Here is a 17,386-nt window from a genome sequence, read left to right on the forward strand (position 1 = left end):
TCCGCCCCCACCCCCCACACCGGCCTATCACCCTCACCTTGACCTCCTTCCACTAATCGCATTTCCAACGCCCCTCCCCCAAATCTCCCCTCCCTACCTTTTACCTTAGCCTGCTTTAATACAGTTCTGCCAAAACCCTGCGCTTGAACTGTATCCCTCGCACTACAGGTGTGTCCAGTATATTATACAAACTCCCCCACATAGACATACAAGCACACATAGACACAAACACTCTTACATACGCATACACTCACGCAGACCCTTTCTCATGCACACGCTGTCTCTCATACACACACACTCCCTAATATTGACCAAAACCAAAAGCAGAAGCTGTGGGATAAGTCTCAACAAGTGTGGCAGTATCTGTGAAGAGAAAGCAGAGTTAACGTTTCGGGTCCAGTGACCCTTGCTCAGAACTGACTTTAGCTTGATAAATGTCAGGTTAGATGCAGCAAATAGAATGGGTGAGGATGTAGTGAGCAAATGATAGGTAGGGATATAGCCCATTGAGAGAGCAGATCAGTTGGACAGACAAAGAATTCTATAGCAATCTGGCTGGGAGGCTGAATACCTTATAATGGAGACTGGTCGTTTCGAAAAAAAAAAGTGATTTGCAGTTGCAGGTTGTGTGATAACAAGGACAGGGTATTATGTGGGGGTCTAGGACAGAGGAAGATCAAGCACTAAAATTATTGAACTTGATAACGATTCCAAAAGGCAACAGGCTACTTAAGCAGAAAATGTGGTGTTCGTCTAGCTTTCACGGAGTGTTGCTGGAGCACTGTAGCAAGCCTGAGGCAAAGATGTTGGCCAGGGAACATAGTGGTGTGTTAAACTGGCAGGTAACTGGAAGCTCAGCATCTTTGCAAGCGCAACATAAATCAATGCTTTGTTTCTCTGAGGAATTCAGTTGTCTGAGGAAGGAGCATTTGCAGCCAGAAAAGGAAGTACTATTGCTACCACAGATTACTTTGCCTCCTGGGAGAGGGGCAACATGTGCATGGATCAGGCACCTTTTTCTTCTCATTGCTTTTAATATGACAGCCTTAAATCTGCTGTGACTGTCCATTCGTGCTTTTTCTTTTTTGCAAAATAATTTACTATTCCATTCAGATCCTTGTGACGTCCGATTGTTCAAAAATAGTAAAAGTGAGTGGTAACCACTTTGGTGGATGTCATAGTGAATTCGTTTCAAAATGCTCACTTCTGGTAGGGGGCGATGCCAGAATAGAAGAAAGACCATAGAACAAAGAACATGACAGCACAGGCTCAGGCCCTTCAGCACTCCATGCCTGCAGCAATCCAGATCCTCAATAGAAACCTGCCACCTATTTTCTGAATCCCTTTGCTCCCTACCCATTCATGCTTCTTGCTATCCACCCTTTCTACTTCTCTCATGATGTTATGCACGTCAATCAGGTCTCCCCTCAATCACCTTCTTTCCAATGAAATAATCCTAATCTACTCAGCCTCTCCTCATAGCTAGCACCCCCCATACCAGGAAACATCGTCGTGAACCTCCTCTACCGCCTGTCCAAAGCATCCACATCCTTTTGGTAATGTGGCGACCAGAATTGCATGCAGTATTCCAAATGTGGCCGAACCAAAATCTTATACAACTGTGACATGACCTGCCAACTCTTGTACTCAATTCCACGCCCAGTGAAAGAAAGCAGCTGTATGCCTTCTTGACCACTCCATTCACCTGTGTTGCGACCTTCAGGGAACAATTGACCTGAAGACTGAGAATTCTTTGTACATCAAATTTCCCCAGGACTTCTCCATGTATTGAATAGTTCGCTCTTGAATTGGATGTTCCAAAATGCATTTGTGCGGATTGAAATTCAGCTGCCATTTCTCTGCCTAATGCTCGAATCTATCTGTGCCCTACTGAATTTTCTGACAATCCCTTTCACTACCTGCTACTTCACCAATCTTAGTGTCATCTGCAAACTTGCTAATGAGGCAACCTGCGCTTTCGTCCAAATAGTTTGTGAATATCACAAACAACAGTGGTCCCAGTACAGATCCATGTGGAACAATACTGGTCACGTGTTTCCATTTTGAGAAGCATCCTTCCACTGCTACTCTCTGTCTCCTGTTACCCAACCACTTCTCTATCCATCAGGCAAGAATACCCTGGACTCCATGCAACTTCACATTCTCCATCAGTCTAACATGGGCAATCTTATCAAACGCCTTTCTAAAGTCCATGGATTGACATCTACATCCCTTCCCTCATCAATCAACATTTTCACCACTTCAAAATTTTCTATTACGAATGTAAGACATGAACTCCCCTGCACAAAACCATGCTGCACATCAGTGATAAACCCACTTTCTTCCAATTGGGTAAAAATCCCATCTCTCAGTATCTTCGCCAGTAGCTTCCCTACCACTGACATCAGGCTCGCAGGTCTTTAATTACCCGGATTATCCCTGCTGCCATTCTCCAGTCCTTTGAATTCTCCCTCGTGTTCAAGGATGCTGAAAAGATATCTGTCAAAGCGTCAGGTATTTTCTCTGTCATTTCCCTCATCAATCTGGGATAGATGCCATTTGGTTCTTGCCTACTTTTTGTGCCTTTTAGAATACCCAACCCTTCCTCCCTCTTCATGTCGACTTGACCTAGAGTAATCAAGGATTTATCCCGAACCTCAACATCCGCCATGTCCTTCTCCTCTGTTGATACCGATGCAAAACACTCATTTTCTCTGACTCCACACGTATCTTTCCTCCTTTGTCTTTGAGTGGGCCAACCCTTTCGCTAATTACCCTCTTGATCCTTAAAAGTGAATAAACAGCTTTGAGATTTTCTTCCATCATGCTCGCTTAGAATATCTCATGACCCCTTTTAGTCCTCTTAATTTCAGGTTGGTCCTACATTCCCAGTATTCTTCGAAAGCTTCATCTGTCTTTAGTCACCTGTACCTTATGCAAGGATCCTTTTGCCTCTTAGCAAGTCTCACCATTTCACTGGTCATCCATGGTTTCCTAATCTTACGATTTCTACCCCTCATTTTCACAAGAACATATTTCTCCTCAACTCTAATCAGCCTCTTCTTAAAAGCGTCCTACATATCAAATATGGATTTCCCTTCAAACAGCTGATCCCAATTTACATTCGCCAACTCCTGCCGAATTTTGGTGTAATTGGCGTTCCCCCAATTTGGTATTCTTCCTTTAGGACCAGTCTGCTCTTTGTCCATGAATATTCTGAGACTTATGGAATCGTAATTACTATTCCCAATACTGACAAAAAAGAGAAAGGAGAGCCAAGTGGTGAGTTTGGGAGGGTAATGACAGTGGCCAGCAGAAACCAAGAGGAGGAATCCGTGTGCATGCCAAAGATAAGAGTTGTGTTGTATTGATTATATTCCTGACATAACTAAAATGATGCTCAGAGGTTGCAGAAGAGATTTGCATGGCTTATTGCGTCACAAAGACATAAAGATGTAGACCATAGCAAGAAAGGCCTTTGGCTCATTCATCTGGCATTACTAAATGCATCAGTTTAATTGTTTACTTCAAATTCCCATTACAGGCATTCTTTACTCTGATCAGTATTCACTTTGAAGCTGTGTCCTAAAAAAAACATGCAGCCGTGCACCTGCAGGTCTGTTTATCTGTCGTATTAATGTCTTGTTATTTTTATTATTCCTGATTACCTGTTATGGACAACAATGCTTCATTAATGAGCCTCTATCTAGACTCTGAGGGTGGAGTCACCATTTTGTGATACTCAGCCACAGCAGAAAATGTCATTTCCTTTATTCATTCTACTTGTGTGATGAGTTATTTCTTTATGATCACACGCCCGCAAAGTATTGCAGGGATCGCAGACAGGACTGATTTGTGGAAACACACAAACAACACTACTTATAACATTGACATCGTCGAAGGAACAGAAAACTTAATTAATTTAAAAGAGAATTTATTTTGATTTAAAGTTGTCCCATCTCTGGACAAAAAAAATGTCTTTGTGTCCGAAATTCCAAATCTTCTTCTAATTCCACAAGTCGCATGTTGTATTTTAAGATCCGTTGTGATGAATGATAAACAATGATAGTTTACCTCCCAGACGTCAATCCGAAAGCAGGGAGATTAGAACCCAATGATAAATCTACACAGCAACGGTTGCCATAGGTAATTTAACACTCCTCCCCTTCCGAACTGTTAGGTTCAACTCCTTCTGTGCAACGTGCCGAGAAAAAGCAGAATTTGTTTGTGCATCTGAAGGGTTCCTTGAAACAAATTCCAAATATGAAAGAGTTTCACTAGTTCTTGCTTCAGATAGTGAGCCGAGACAGGTGATCGAAATTTCAATGAGGAAGCTGTTTGGGAATAATATGCATATGTCTTAAGATTTTGCTGAATAAGAAACAACTGCTGGTAAATACGATGCTGCAAGACAGGATCTGAGGAGCATAAATTGGGAGCATAGGTTGTCAGGGAAGGATGTTGTTGAAATGTGGAACGTTTTCAAGGAACAGATACGTACATGTCCTTGATATGTATGTACCTATCAGGCAGAAAAGAGATGGTCGTGTGAGGGAACCTTGGTTGACGAGGGAGGTTGAATGTCTTGTAAGGAGGAAGAAGGAGGCTTACATAAGGTTGAGGAAACAAGGTTCAGACAGAGCATTGGAGGGATACAGGATAGCCAAGAGGGAGCTGAAGAAAGGGATTAGGAGAGCTAAGAGAGGGCATGAAAAATCTTTGGCGGTAGGATCAAGGATAACCCCAAGGCCTTTTATGCCTACGTGAGAAACATGAGAATGACGAGAACGAGGGTAGGTCCGATCAAGGACAGTAGTGGGAGACTGTGTATTGAGTCGGAAGAGATAGGAGAGGTCTTGAATGAGTACTTTTCTTCAGTATTTACAAATGAGAGGGACCGTATTGTTAAAGAGGAGAGTATGAAACAGACTGGTAAGCTAGAGGAGATACGTGTTAGGAAGGAAGATGTGTTGGGCATTTTGAAAAACTTGAGGATAGACAAGTCGCCCAGGCCGGACGGGATATATCCTAGGATTATGTGGGAAGCAAGAGAGGAAATTGCAGTACCGTTGGCAATGATCTTTTCGTCTTCACTGTCAATGGGGGTGGTGCCAGGGGACTGGAGAGTGGCGAACGTTGTGCCCCTGTTCAAAAAAGGGAATAGGGATAACCCCGGGAATTACAGGCCACTTGGTCTTACTTTGATGGTAGGCAAAGTAATGGAAAGGGTACTGAGGGATAGGATTTATGAGTTTCTGGAAAGACACTGATTGATTATGGACAGCCAGCTCGGATTTGTGAGGGGTAGGTCTTGCCTTACAAGTCTTATTGAATTCTTTGAGGAGGTGACCAAGCATGTGGATGAGGGTAGAGCAATGGATGTAGTGTACATGGACTTTACGAAGGCATTTGATAAGGTTCCCCATGGTAGGCTTGTGCGGAAAGTCAGGAGGCATGGGATAGTGGGAAGTTTGGCCAGTTGGATAGAGAACTGGCTAACCGGTTGAAGTCAGAGAGTGGTGGTAGATGGTAAATATTCAGCCTGGAGCCCAGTTACAAGTGGAGTTCCGCAGGGATCGGTTCTGGGTCATCTGCTGTTTGTAATTTTTATTAATGACTTGGAAGAGGGAGTCGAAGGGTGGGTCAGTAAATTTGCAGATGATACAAAGATTGGTGGATTTGTGGATAGTGTGGAGGGCTGTTGTCGGCTGCAAAGAGAATTAGATATGATGCAGAACTGGGCTGAGGAGTGACAGATGGAGTTCAACCCTGTCAAGTGTGAGGTTGTCCATTTCGGAAGGACAAATAAGAATGCGGAATACAGGGTTAACAGTAGGTTTCTTGGTAAGATAGAGGAGCAGAGGTATCTTGGGGTCTATATTCATAGATCTTTGAAAGTTGCCATTCAGGTGGATAGAGCTTGTAAGAAGGCCTATGGTGTATTAGCGATCATTAGCAGAGGGATTGAATTCAAGAGTTGTGAAGTGATGTTACAGCTGTACAGGACCTTGGTAAGGCCACATTTGGAGTATTGTGTGCAGTTCTGATCGCTTCATTTTAGGAAAGATGTGAAAGCTTCGGAGAGGGTGCAGAGGAGATTTAACAGGATGTTGCCTGGAATGGAGAATAGGTCGTATGAAGATAGGTTGAGAGTGCCAGGCCTTTTCTCATTGGAATGGTGAAGGATGAGGGGTGACTTGATAGGGGTTTTTAAGATGACCAGAGGAATCAATAGAGTAGACAGTCAGAGACTTTTTCCCCGGGTACAACAGAGTACTACAAGGGGACATAAATTTAAGGTGAAGAATGGAAGGTATAGGGGGGATGTCAGGGGTAGGTTCTTTACTCAGAGAGTGGTGGGGGCATGGAATGCGCTGCGTGTGGGAGTGGCAGAGTCAGAATCATTGGTGACCTTTAAGCGGCAATTGGATAGGTACATGGATAGGTGCTTAAGATAGGACAAATGTTCGGCACAACATCGTGGGCCGAAGGGCCTGTTCTGTGCTGTATTGCTCTATGTTCTATGACACGGGAACGCATTAAATTGGAAGAAGGCTAGCTGGAAGAGTGTTTGTCAGAACTTGAGAAACTAAATCGGAGTGGCTGGCTCCCATAAAATAAACATATGAAATGTTGGAGACATTTAAATGTCGTTTAATCACACTTCAGGACTAGCATGCTACCGTAAGGATGAAGAGCATGAATTACAGAATTCGGGAACCTTGGTGGAAGTGAAACATTGAAAGTCTAAGATGTTGGAAACTAAAAGTAGGCAAGGGTCTTCAGTATTACAAGGGAGCAGACAAGAATTTATACAAAACAATGTGGAGGGGGCGGGGTCGATGGGGCTACTAAACGGGACAATGAAATTTCCTTAACATGTAAAAATAAGGAGTAGGAGTCCTTAATGTGTACTTTGCATCGATATTCACGGAGGGAAAGGATAGTTATTATATTAAGGTTATAGAGGGGTATGTTTATAGTCTGAGGTATGTCAATCCTAAGAAGTAGGAATAATGGTTTCTTTGAAAATCAGTAAGATGTGTCAAGCTGTGGCTCATCATGGATCTATTCAACAATACTGAAGGAGCCAATGGAGCATATTAGTGGAATCTTGACAAAGTTCATTCTGTCCCCTTTAGCGATATGTAAGGACCCACAAGACTGACTAAAAGCCAACAATGTTCTGTCGCTTAACTAGGGCAACAGGGATAATCAAGGAGATATCAGTTTCATAAGCCTTTACATTTGTATTAGGGAAATTTTGTGGATGATTTTTATCGTTCGGACTTACTCGTATTTGGAACAAAGAATGCAATTATGAGGGAGGATACACATGCCTTTATGCGAACGATTACTTCTTTCATCAATTACATTGTGTTTTTATGAGGAAGAGATGAAGATGACTGATGAGGGTAGGCAGTTGTTATTTTCTACATGGACTGTTCCAAAGCATTTGAAAAGTTCCGTCATCGTAAGCTGGTCCAGAACTTAGTTTGCATGGAATCCATGGTAAGTTAGCAAGTCAGAAACGACATATGCAGGTGATATGAAAGTTTTGTGGATAGTGACCACAGTTTTCAAAGGATAGGGCAGGATACAGATGATTTGGAATAGCTGTGTACTTTCCAGGGCAATATACCATATGGCATTTCACGTGCTGGCCTATGTATTTTTAAAGGTTTCTCGCCTGCACTGCCTTCTAGGGCAGTGCATTCCAGATTTAGAAAACCCTAAATGTGAAAGGTATTTTTCACAAATGCCTTCCAAACATTTTCCCATTCACCCCAGCTCTAGACGTCTTCTATTGCTAAATCCTCAAAACACATATGAGTACTAATGTTCAAGTGTAAGGGAGTACTTAAGCCATAATCTCTAACAAACACTGCTGAAAAACCTAAGTTCAAGCATGTTTTGTGGGTGTCATGAACTATGCAACGCCTCTCATAATATCGATATGCAGATACTTCAACAGAATTGCAGAATGGAAATTGTCGTCATTATGATTTAAAGAAGGCAGTGAATTCATAGTGGGGAAAATCTGCGGCAAGAAACCTGTTCATGACGTTCTAAAATCCGCCCATAAGTACGAAATCACAGTAGAGGAGAATTATAAAATTCTCTCCACCTTCAGAAATGATTGTGACTCCAATCACTATCAGCATTACCACAGTTTGTAAAACAAAGTAGTCTGCTCGTTGTTGCATGCATTCTCCAGTGTGACCATTGACCACATCCATCAAAGTTGTGCAGGTTCGGGGAACTGGTTATGCTAAATTACCCATAGTGTTCAGGGATGTGTAGCATAGGTGCATTAGTTAGGGGAATGGGTCAGGGTGTGATACTGTTCAGAGGGTCGGTGTGGACTCGTTGGGCCAAATGGCCTGATTCCATACTGTGGGGATTCTGATTCTATTCCAGGCAAGATGCAGGAATGTGGCACTAATCATGTGTTCCAACATGTGAGAGCCTGCATTTGCAACATCATGGCGTCATAGAGTCATGAAGCATGCAAAGAGACATGCAGATGCTTTAAAAACTGTACACTCACGCAGTCAATCGTCCACGTTGTTTGACCTTCGGGGATTTACGTAAAACTGGACCATCTTGCAGGGGAAGCTCCTACTTAAAAAAAGGAATCTCACCAGGACCCGATTCTCCACAGGTATCATCCCAGCTGTCAGATGTAATAAATGCAGCCCAGCACGAAACTCTACATTATCTTTTGGCGTAATTCTGAAACAAGTCCAACTCATGTTACATGTGTAGACATTGGAGCAGTACTTTACAGAGTCATTGGCTATTTCATCATTATTTAGGTCGTGAAGGTAGAGATTATGCCAACCATTCCATTGTGGGTTCTGGATGCATGACAATACTCGCAGAAATGTCCCTATTGGCCATGCTAAATTGCCCATACTGTTAGGTGCATTAGAGGGAAATAGGTCTGGTTGGGTTACTCTTCGGAGGGTCGGTGTGGACATGTTGGGCCAAAGGGCCTGTTTCTGCACTGTAGGGAATCTAATCTAATTGTGAGAACATTTTCATATAGCAGGAATGGGCATTAACAGCATTTATATCCTCCAAGCTGAGGCTGTATCTGCAAAGACCTTCTGTTATAAACCAGAACAAACTTTCTCAAAATTTATAACACTGTCGTCTAAACACCAACGTGTCTTGTTTTCAAAAACAAATGTAAGGTGTTGTGTTCTGGATGCAACTGGATTATTCAAACTACTAGACTTGAAGCAAAACACACTTTATTCACACACCAAAGTTAAAGTAGATTCAAGTTATATCCCAAATTTGTTTTTTCAATTCTCTCATTCAGAATTCCACATTACATTTTCGATTGATGCTTTCATGGCATTAAAAACAATTCCACCGTCAGATTAGATGCAAAAATAACGGAAGGATTGATGGAAAAACGCACCGATTGTTCTCTAGTGATTCAAAAATGAAAGGTGATCGCAGTGAAACTGAGAAAATTCACACTGACGGGATTGACTAACACAGGGACATGGAGAAGTACAAGCAGGCAAAGTTAGGGAGAATCCCAGGATACTCTACAAGTACATCAACCGAAACAGAATAACTGGGGAATAATTATGGCCCTTTGGAAATCAAGGGGACAATCTATGTGTGTAGCTGGCGTACATTGAAAAATTGTTAAATGAGTGTTTACATTTGTTTTACTTTGGAGAAGGAGGCTGCATGCACAGAATTCGAGAAGATGGACAGTGATGCTCTTGAACAGATTGATATAAAATATAAGCAAAGATTGGAGGCTAGTACAAAATTGGAAAAATCCCGAAGTCCGAATAAGTTGCATCTTTAGCTGCTGTTGGAGACCAGGGAGGAATGGCCCTGGTTGAAACGTTTCAGTGGAATTTTTCCACAAGGGAGATGCCAGAGGACTGGCGAACAGATTATGTGGTGTCATTTTAACAGGAAACTATAGACCAGAGAGTATCAGATCAGTGTTATGGAAATTATTGGAGAAAATAGAACGGAGAAAATTCATTCCCATGACGAGAGACAATGATTGATCAGGGATCATCAGTATGATTCTATCAAAGGGAAAGCATTCCGAATGAATTTGTTATTTTTTAAGGAGTAAATGAATGTAGTTTTTCAACAAGGCGTTTTAGGAAGCTCCACATGGGAAACTGAAAAAGGAAATAAAACCTCGTGGTATGAAAGGTGACTTAGCAAGTTCTATCCAAACTTGTCTTCGTAGCAGGAGACAGAGGGTGGTGGTAGAAGGCTGTTTGTGTGACTGGAGATGAGTGTGCAGCAGTGTACCATACGGATTAGTACTGTGTTCCTTATTGTTTGTTGTATTCATAAATGATGTAGATGTTAATGTGGAAGGGGGAGGAGGGGTGCAACGGGAGTGTGATAAGTAAGCTTTTCACACAAAGATTGATCGGATGATTGGCAGTGAGGAGAAAGGGCTTATGCTGCAGGAAGATATATGTATGGATATTAACAAGGCGTTTAGTAAGTTTCCCCATTGTAGGCTCATTCCGAAATTAAGTAGGAACAGGATATAGGATCATTTAGCTGTCTGGATACAGCATCAGCTGGTCCATAGAAGATACAACGCGATGGTAGGTGGACAGTTTCAGCCTGGACCTCGTTGACCATTGGTGAACCGTTCATCTGTTCTAGGACCTCAGCTCTTCGTGATTTTTATAAATGATTTGGATAAGAAGTGGAAGGTTGTGTTAGTAAGTTTGCCGGTGGCGTGAAGTTTAAAGGAGTTGTGGATGGTATTGCAACGGCCATTGACACGATAGAGAGCTGGGTGGAGAAGCGGCAGATGGATTTCAATCTAGAAAAGTGTGAAGTGATTCATTTTGGAAGGTCGAATTTGAAAGCAGAAAACATGGTTAAATGCAGGATTCTTCACAGTGTTGAGGAGCAGAAGGATCTTGAGGTCCACGTCCATAGATTAGATTCTCTACAATATGGAAAAAGGCTCTACGGCCCAGAGTCCACACCGACACTCGGAAGAGAAACGCACTCAGACCCATTCCCCTACCCTGCATATCCACTGACTAATGCACCTAACACTATGTGAATTTAGCATGGTCGATTCACCTCACCCTGCACATCTTTGGATTATAGGAGGAAACCGGAGCACCCGGAGGAAACCCACATAGAAGTGGAGAAAATGTGCAAACTCCACACAGATAGTCGCTCGAGGCAGGAATCGAACCCGGTCCCTGGTGCTGTGAGGCAGTAGCGTTAATCACGAAACCACCGAGCCACCCTCAAAGGTCCGTCAAAGTTGCCACCCAGGTTTTTTTGGGCTGTTAAGAAGGCATTTGGTGTGTTTGCTTTCATGAGCAGTGGCGATTATGTTTAAGAATCGCACGGTTATGCTGAAACTCTATACACTGAAGGGATAGAGATACAGCAGGACTATGGAGTAGTGATGAGAATCAGAGAGCATTACATTGAATGAAAAGAAAAACAATGGATCAAAGAGACTACTGCATTGCCTACTTATACTTTTCCGATGGTTGATCACATTAAGGGATCTGTATGTTGTGTGGAAAACGTACATTGAGGAGATGTTTCGCCATGAACTGGAAATGTGAAGGCTCAATGGACTGAATGGCCTACCCCTTTCCCGATGTTTCTGTGCAGTCTGTGGAAAAGATCTGTAAACGCTGCCACAATATCTTAGATGTCAGAAGGGAGGACTCTGCAGGATCGACAGGACTGCGTTTCCGGTTCCCTTTTCTGACAACAAAGCTAGTGGTGCGTGTTCTATGTGGTTTGACCCTTGAAGACGTCGGAGCGGTTTGATGCAATTGACTGTCTTGCTTGGCCGTTTCAGAGACCATTGAAGAGTTCATCACATGTCGCTGTGCCGGCGTCATTTTTAGGCCAGACCAGAAAAGCACGGGACACTTGCTTCCTGAAAGTACATTCGGGAAGCAAATTGGTGCTTGTAATCGACATTGACTTCAGGGCAGTTTTACTGACACAAGATTTTACAGCTCGATATTTTATTCATTATTTTTAACTTCCACCAGTTGCCAGAGTATTAGCCTGATCTGGATTAGTAATCCAGTGACATTTTCATAACAACACCATCTTCACATGAGACGTATCGTAAACAGAGCAGGGTATTTCTGTGTTGTTTGACAGCAGTTGTCAAAAACATCTTCCACAAATTTGACTATTGTGATGGGACTGAGGGTGTGGTAATTGGTCCAATAGTAATTATCAGAGACTAGATACCTTTGTGTACTTTTCCAACTTGCCAGTTAAATGTCAGGCTTGCAGCTGAAATGAAACAGCTTCACCAGGCACACGGTTTGATGTATAGCACAAGTCTTGAATCCTACCGCAGATATAGCGTCAGGGCCCTTTGTCTTTGTTGTATCTGCTGTGTTCAACGGTTTCTTGAAGTCACTTGCAGAGAATCGAATTGGTTGAAGATAGGCATCTGCAATCCTGTGGGCATCTTGACGAGAGTGAGATAGATCATCCACTCAAAACTTCTGGATGAGAATGGTGCAGATACTACACCCTTGTCTTTGACATGTTTGTACCAGCTTTTGTGTGTGAAGAGAATGTGAAAACCTTCTGTTTTGCTCCCTGAACACGATTAAGAACTGTGTAGTGTCAGCAATGTGTGTTAAGAACCACTTATTAGGATGGGCATATTTGTAGAGCCCTCTCCTCCAGTGTGTTGTTTAATAGTTCATCACCAATTATGACTGGTTGTGGCAGACCTGCAGAACAGCGATCTGATTTGTTGGTCTTTGAATGATTTTGTCTTCTCTATCAGATATTTCACCTGCTGTTTGGAATATAAGCAGCCAAGTGTGGTAGCCTTAACGGATTGTCATCAGGTTTAGGTACATATGGTTCTGACCCTGGCACATTCACCAACACTCGTAACTGAACCATAGATCAGCTTGATAGTAATGTAGAATAAGGGATTACCCTGAGCAAAACGTTAAAGATTATGGTTGAATGTAATTCTGCGTCTGCTGCTGCTGTGGTCGGTAGCATCACATCAGTGTTCAGGTTTGAGCTGAAATGTCTGCAATGCAATTTTGTTGCCTAAGCCTCATTTCATACCTCGACCAATTCTCCCATCACCCATGTATTCAGTGACCTACTCTGGTGTTTGATGTGGTAACACTACGAATTTAATATTCTCATTCTGCTGAGCGTCTCTCCATGGTGAAAATGATCCAGTTTGCCACATTACTCAAAACTTTTTAACCTATTCATCTCAATCTTTTCTCTTTAGTCTGCCATTGTCCGTGTTGAAAGTGAATGTGTTTCCCTGTCTTTATTGTCCTGGCCATGATTAAGAGCTCTGTAGTGTCAGTGATGCCAGTCTTATGCAGTTTCAGAATAAATGAATTTGTGCACCTTGTGCTATCATTCACGTCCTGATCTATGGCGCTTCCTAGTGTTGGAGAAGGCAGTTAAGCAGCTTTGATACGTATCATTGAAACTTCTTCAAAAACGGAAACTACAGGAGAAAATAAGCAGGCCTGGCAGCGTCTGTTGAGTAAAAGCGGAGTTAACTCGTTGAGTCCTGTGACCCTTCTTCAAATCTCCCAAATTCTTCAGCAATTTTTATTTTTGGTACAGATATCCAGTATCCACAGTTGTTTATGTTATTGAAAAAGTTTCCTTCCCTATTCATCTCTGGATAGACTCAGCAGGTCTACAGCATTTGTGGAGCCAGGAAACAGACTTAACATTTCAAATCCAGCGTGGCACTTCTTCAAAACTGATAAAGATTGAAAATGGGTTCTTTCATCCCATCATAGAAATGAAGGAAGGGTGACAGGGAAATAGAGGGTGTGGAGGCCCAGTGCAAAAGACAAATTGGCTTTAATTGTGGTGAAAGCGAAACGGATGCATGTAAATTAGAGAGTAAGTGGGGAAAATGGGCATTGGAGGAAATGCGAATGGGTAGTACTGAGTGCAAGAGAAATAAGCTACAAGCAAAACAATCTCATCGGGAGAGAATAGGTGTAATGGGGTCCGGCTGTGAAGTTATAGAATTGAATATTAAGTCCTACAGGTTGCAATGTAACAAAACGTAAAGTGAAGTGTTACTCGAGATTGAGTTGTGCTTCATTTGAATGTAACAGCAGCCCACAATCAAAATGTTAGCATGACAGCAATGTAGGTTACTCAAATCAGAAGCACTGAGAAGTTTGCAGAATGGAAGTGTTCCTCAAAGCAGTTTGTTTGCTTTCACCAATGTAAAGGAGACGGCAGTTGAGCATCAATGGCAGGACACTGAATTGAAAGTGTAAGTGAAATGCTGCTTCAACTCGAAGGTGTATTTCGGATCGTTAAGCAATGATAAGCATTCAAATACCTGGCCTTAATTCTTCTTCGATACAGAATATATCACTGCACGTTTGGATCTCCGTAGCAACAGTTTTTATCGTGTTTTCTTTAGTTCTTTTAGTCTATTTACTCAGAAGTTGTCCCCCACAACTTAACAACAGGAGATAGGCAGCAGTTTGTTTGATACAAATATACCTGTCCGCTTTGAACGGATTTCCTACTTGCTCCTTGCAATAACATTTGTAAAGTTAACTCTTATTGTGTGATAGTTGAATCACATAATTTTCAACATACTCCACAACTTCCTTACTTTTATGCACTATACCTCCTATTTTAAACCCAAAAGATCCATTAAGACTTCTTAACAACAGTTTCAGCTTGCCTGGTCACTATAACATCCTACCTTCTGCGTCCATCTCCAGTTAAACTCGGCAATTCGCTAGGACCCTCCTTGACTCCAGTGATTCCTGAAAGATCACTATCAATGCCTCCACAATTTCCTCTTCTAGCACCTTAGAACAATGGCGTGTAATCTATCTGCTTAGGGGTGATTTATGTGCCTTCATACCTTTCCACTTCCCCAGAACCTCCTCCTTATTGATAGTCACTACATCCACCTCTGTCCCCTGACTTTTTTTTGAAATTCTGGAGGCTGCTGGTGTCTTCCAAAAGGGCAGACTGAGGGAAAATAACTAGTCAACACCTTTGACTTTTCTTTGTTACGTTCAAATGCTCCAGCCTCATTTTCCAGCAGTTTAATGTTTGGTGTTGCTTCCCTCTCCTCCCTGTCATTTATCGAAAGTCCTTTTGCAATCTTCTATTATTTCATTAACAAGCTTACCATCATATATCATCTTCTGTTCCCTATTGTTTTTGGAGTGATCTTCCGCTGGTATTTGAAGGCTTCATAGTACTCTGCATTCCCAATAACCTTCACCACATTGTTTGCTTTCTCTCTAGTTTTTATGTTGTCCCTGATTTCCCATATTAACCACTGTTATTCTGTCCTCTCCTGAGTATAATTGTTCTTCCTTGGAATGAATTTCAGCTGCGCATCTCAATTAATATCAGAAACTCCTGACATTGATGCTTCATTGTCTTCCCTGCTAACCTTCCCTTCCAATTACCATTTCATGCATAAATAGGAATGTCAGGGGATAGGATTGGGGGAAGAGGGCTGAGAGATAAATCGGAGCTGGGGGGGGGGTGAAGGTTGTTTGGAAGGCGATAGATAGATGCAGATGGGTGGTGATAGTGTTAGGTCATACAGAAGGTGGAGTAGAGAGGTGAGAAGGACAATGGACAGGTAACAGTTCAAGAGTATGGTACCAAGTTGGAAGGCTGGGTTTGGGATAGGGTGGAAGGAGGAGAGATAAGGAAACTGGTGAAATCAATGTTGATGCTTTGTGGTTGGAGGATCCAAAGGCGCAAGATGAAGGGTTCTTCCTCCAGGCGTTGGAAGGTTAGAATTTGGTAGTGGAGGAGGAACAGGACTTGGATGTCCTTGGCGGAATTGGAGGGGCAGTTGAATTGGTCAGCTACAAGGCAGTGGGTTTATTTTGTGCGTGCGTCACAGAGATGTTCCATCAAACATTCAGCGAGTTGGCATCCTGTTTCCCCATAGTAGGGGAGATCACATTGACTGCAACGGTCAGAGTAGATGAGGTGTTTGGATGGGAAGGGAAATCTCTGCCAGATGTGGAAGGATAATTTATGGCCTTGGATGGAGATGAGTGGAGATGTGTAGGTGCAGGATTTACACCTCTTGCAGTGGCAAAAGATGATGCTGGGAGTGGATGGTGTTTTGGTAGGGGGCTGGACCTATTCAGAGAGTCATAGAGGGAATGGTCTGTGCAGGATGCTGAAAGGTGTGGGGAGGGAAATATATCTCTGGTGGTGGAGTCTGACTGTAGCTGGCGGAAATGATGGAGGACAGTGCGCCGTATCCAGAGATTAGTGGGGTAGAAGGGAAGGACCAAGATGGTCTAACCTTGTTGCGGTTGGAGGGATGGAGTTCATGGGAAAAAGTGTGGGCAGTGGAGGAGATGTGCTGGAGGGCACTATTGAATACTTGTATTATGAAATTGTAGTTCTTGAAATAGAAGGCCGTCTGTGATGCCCTGGAAGTGGAATTGCTCCTCCTGGGAGGAGGTGCGGCTGAGGAGTGAGGGATAGCGTTTTTAAAAGATTTTGGGGGTAGGGATTAGTTTGGCACGATGTGTAGTGTAGTTAGCTGTGAAACTTGTTGGATTTGAATTAGATATCTGTGTTGAATCGTTCTCTGAAAATGAAGACAGAATGGTCCAGAAAGAGTACGGAGATGTCCAAGATGATCCAGGTGATCTTGAGGTCACAGTGGTGATGTTCGTGATTTTAATGAACTGTTCAACCTCATCAGCTGAAGGAAGAACGCCTCATTTTTGCCTTGGAACTCTCCAACACCACGGCATCAACGTCGCTTTCATCAATTCCCTCATCTCTCCCAACCCTACCTCATGCCAAACCCAACCTACCAACTCGACACTGCCCACTTGACTTGTCCTGCCTGTCTATCATCCATCCCAATTATCCGCTCCATCCTCCCCTCTGACCTATCACCATTATCCCCCACTGTATCTACCTATTGCCTTCCCAGCTATCTTTATTCCAGTCCTACATCGCCTCCTATTTATCTCTCACTTCCCTTCTCTCCCAACACCACATTCCTAATGAAAGGTTTCTGCCCGAAATGTTGATCAGGTTAAGCAGGTTGGGAACATGCTGGGTAAGAATTTAATGAAGGAAAACCTGTTCAACGTAGAAGGAGCAATGGAAAAGCAGCACGGAGAGAGGCTGCAAAATCCCAGAAGTACAGAAGGATTCAGGCACGTGATAAAGTTAGCATAAAGGCACCCGCAAGGGATTGAGGCAGAAGATAAAATATTGTTGTTTGTGGTGAGGAAGTGGAACATAAAGTCAGGATGTTTTCCTCCATTTGTCAGTGGTTTTGGGGAGACCACCAGACTTGGTCTCTTCACTTAAGAAAGGATGTAAATACATT

This window comes from Hemiscyllium ocellatum, chromosome 49, assembly GCF_020745735.1.
Source record: "Hemiscyllium ocellatum isolate sHemOce1 chromosome 49, sHemOce1.pat.X.cur, whole genome shotgun sequence".
Lineage (NCBI taxonomy): Eukaryota > Metazoa > Chordata > Chondrichthyes > Orectolobiformes > Hemiscylliidae > Hemiscyllium > Hemiscyllium ocellatum.